Source organism: Atta cephalotes, assembly GCF_000143395.1.
Source record: "Atta cephalotes unplaced genomic scaffold scaffold00061, whole genome shotgun sequence".
NCBI classification, from domain to species: Eukaryota; Metazoa; Arthropoda; class Insecta; order Hymenoptera; family Formicidae; genus Atta; species Atta cephalotes.
The window spans coordinates 536,822-541,248 of NW_012130125.1; positions in this window are offsets into that span (position 1 = coordinate 536,822).

Sequence of the window (4,427 nt, forward strand, 5' to 3'; positions counted from 1 at the left end):
TTTATAAATTTAAAATATAAGAATTATTAAAAATATTATTAGAATCTTTTTGAGAGCTTTCAAAACGTTAATTTCGGATTCAGAAAACCAGCATATTTTTGTCGAGTGTGATATTAGTAAGTTGTAATGATCGCGAACGATGATGTAGATCTTTTTTTGCATATTCATGATATCAAAAACAAATTATCGATTAAAATTGGTTAAATTTTTTGGTTGATTTTTATTATATTATATATATATATATATATATAATTTATGCCATATGTATTAATTAAAAGCCATTCTATTATAAGCTCGAAATAAGCCACGACTCTGTTTAATTTGTTTAGAAAATATACGAGCATTTAAAACGATATAATATTATTAATAATGTAATTATTATTTACTATAACACTATTATTTAATAACACTATTATTTAACTAATAACACTATTATTTAAATTACGCAATTTGCAAAAGAAAATTGTAAAAATTTTATTTTCGCATTTATAAAATTCGTTTTTAGCTGAATTTATATAAAAACAAGCCAAAAATATACGAATTATGCGTTTACAATTTTTTAATTAACTAAACAGTTAACACATCATGATTTTGTAATATTAAATAAAGTGCAATATAGTTAGATTTCTAAGAAATAAGAGGGTGCTCTCGCTTTAGGAGACTTATGACAGTATCGGCGACTTTCCTTTATATTAATCGCTTCATCATGTCAAAAAAGACATATGAAATATCGTATTAAGTTCATTATATCTTGATATATTATTAGCTTTTCTCCATCGTTTCATAATCCATCCATGTATAGATATCGGGCGATTCCTGTGATATCTTGTGCGTATTTAATATATCTGAATTTCTACAGTAATTTAATTAAAAATAGAAGGCAAAGAATAATTATCCGAAATCAAATTTTATTTGCAGTATAAATCTTTTACTTTACGAAAATAAAAACTATGATAGCGTATATATGTAAGTACATAAAATTATGTGTATACATATATATATAAATATTTTGAAAATAAAAATAATAGTAAAATTAACATCATGTTTTATGTTTACATTAATAAATTATATATTATTATAAGAATATTTATACTTACTTTTAAATTACAAAGAGCATTATATTGTGCACATCTTCAATATATCAAAGTTATCAATTTCAATTCAATTTCACTACGTGCCATTACAGCCATGTAAATAAATAGTATTCAACAGTAAGCATATTTGTACTTAATATAATATGTTGTTAGTATAGTTACATTTGCTATCATTTGTACCTTGTACAATAGAGTAAAAGCATTAAATCAGGCACTAGTTCTGGATCACACATTATATTTAAATAATTATAGTATTTTCTTATATATCAAATAATGCATATTATAAAATTCTTTAGTAATAATGCATATTATAAAATTCTTTTAGTATTTGTTTTATCTTTTTCAAATTATTTTTTTCATTTATTAGCCATAGCGCTGCACATTTTATTGAAGTCGTTAACTAATAAAATATGAATAGCATTAGATTTCATAAAAAAAGTCAATATCATGCTCAATTGAAATTAAATCCAAAAAGATGAAGCATTTGGAACTGATTCGCAATTAGTATATGGGATCTAATTGTCATTACTCCATTTAATCAAAATTGAAACGTATAAAACGATCGAAATGAAATAAAATCGTCCATAATGTAATCTTCATGATCAATTGTTACTACTAAATATTTAATTAATTTGATATCCTTCTGGATAAAATATGAATTTTTCTCTCAAGAGCGATACACATCTAGTGACTTTAATCTTAACGTATTTAAATAAAAATTCTGCGAAAAGAAAGACAATCTAATCTAGATTATCTATGTCGATTCTGTTGTTCACTACTTGCTGATTAAATGGCATATAAATACGTTATACTACACTGTATGTATCATATAATGTAGTATCCACAAAGTTCCTAGTGGAATTGCAAAATTTATTTCTGAAAACCTTATAAAAAATATTAAAACATGTTTGTGAATTCTGCAGCAAGAATTAATTCAGTTAAAATATTAGCCGATGACTCAGAAACTATAACAGAAACGCTAGAAAGAGCGCACCATTATTGACCTTTGCTTCGTTCTTCGGTTTAGGCATGTTCGAATATCCTCGTGGACAATCTAGACATATCTCTCTTACCTATATATTGGGAGTACAAATTAGTTCGGTCCGTTTTTTTGTGCATTTATTTCAAAACAAAATGAATGAACAGATTAATTAAAATATTATCTCTGCCTACTACTTTTTCCCATCTCTCAGGCAATTTTCGAATTCCATCTCAAAAAAATAACTCGTCTTTGGAGATGATCCAATTTTGGAGCCAGTTTTCGATTTCTGCGAAAGAAGTGAACCGGTGACTTGCTGCATTCTTCAGAACAACCAGTAATCAAAAGGAGCAATGTCCGAATACGGCGGGTGCGGTAAAACATTCCATTTTCCAAATATTTTTTTACGACTTTAGCAACATGAGGCCGAGCGTTGTCATGAAGAAGAATAATTTTATCATGTCTTTGCTCGTATTCCATTTTTCTCGCAATGCACGGCTTAAACGAATCAATTGTAGCTGATACCGATCGCCCGTAATGGAATCGCCAGGTTTCAGCAGCTCATCGTAAACAAGACCCTTTTGGTCTCACCAGATACAGAGCATCTTCGATCTTCGAATGAATGTTCGGCCGTGATGTTGATGTTGAGGTCGATAGCAACGATTGACCGGGCTTAGCGTAGTATTTTTTCTTCTTGGGGTCGTAGAATATCCACTTCTCCAGTCACAATCCGATGCAAAAAACCTTTTCTCTGTTGTCTTTGAATCAGCTGTTCGCAAGTGAAAAATCGCCTTTCAACGTCTCTCGGTTTCAATTCATAAAACACCCAATTTCTTTGTTTTTGAATCATTCCCATGGCTCTCAATCGTACAGAAACGGCTTGTTGAGTTACCCAATGATTCTGCAAACTCCTCTTGCGTTTGACTCTGATCTTCTTCAAGTAATGCCTCTAATTCTTTGTCTTCGAATTTTTTTGGCTGTCCAAAGCGAGACTTGTCTTCAACGCTGAAATCTCCATTCTTGAAACGTCGAAATCATTCCCTATATGATTTATCAGTTGGAGCAGTGTCACCATAAACTTCGACAAGCATTCGATGGGCTTCAGCCGCACTTTTCTTCCAATTAAAGCAGAAAATCAAAACCTCCCACAAATGCTGTTTGGTTAACACAAAATTCGACATTTCAAATACAGTAAAAATTAAGGTTTTTGTTTGAAACTCAAAGCGATATAAACTGAATATTATTAGCAGATGTTTAACTTCTCTGAAATCTCCAAATCAGCTGTCACTATGAATCATTCACAACAGCTGGAACCATCTTTAGGGAAACGGACCGAACTAATTTGTACTTTACTTTGGCCAAATGAGGTTCTCTTACTTTTATTACTATCCACTATGTATGTATGTATAATAGAAATTTACGGACATACGATATATACTTCTTAGATTTCGTACGTTGGTCACCGTTACATCAATTGTCATTAGCTTCTATCGTTTTAAAGTAAAAATTTTAAAATGTACTCTCGGTCCTTATATAATAATACTAAGTCTATATTTTCTTTATTTCCTTCGCCATCCTTTTTTAACATTGCTTATCTTTTCTTTAATAATATTTTTAAATGAGAGCATTAAATTCACAATTATAGGCAAATACAAAATTATAAAAAGTTTTTATAAAAAGCTTTCGATACCTTCAACCATGACCTACTTTTAGTCAAACTCAAACTATGCAGTCTATCCCATTCGGCTCACTCGCTAATCTGTTCATTCTTTCATACGCAGCAAATCTTCATATAACCTTTTTTTCTTTTTTCGTTTCCTCGTGCCATTTTCTCGGAATTATCCCAGGTACCAATCATTTTTGGACCCTTACTTTTTAATATTTTTATCTCTGATTTAACTAATATTTTTCTGTCTTCCGAGATCTTTATGTTCGCAGAATTACGACGTAATTCTTTTCAAATCCTTTCAACCTCCTTTCGATGCTTTAGGAGTCTGTTCCGCTTTAAATAAAGATCTAAGATCTATTGCCAGATGGTCTACTAATAATTCGCTGCATCTAAATCTTTCTAAATCAATCTTGCTAATTGTCAATTCCTATTATTATAATCAATTCCTATTATTCAATCCTTCGAAATTTCTCTTAACTCCAATTCTTCCTCTATTAAGATTCTTAGTGTTCAGGTTAACTCTTCATGGATATTTGAGTCATAGTTGCGGCCGTCAAGTGTCGGGCTGCTTACGCTCGTCTACGTCTCTTTATCCTCTTTTCCACATCCTTTCCTGTTCTCAAAAACTCTTCACTTCTCAATTTTACTCGTTATTTGATTATACCGATGTTATCTACGTTCCGGC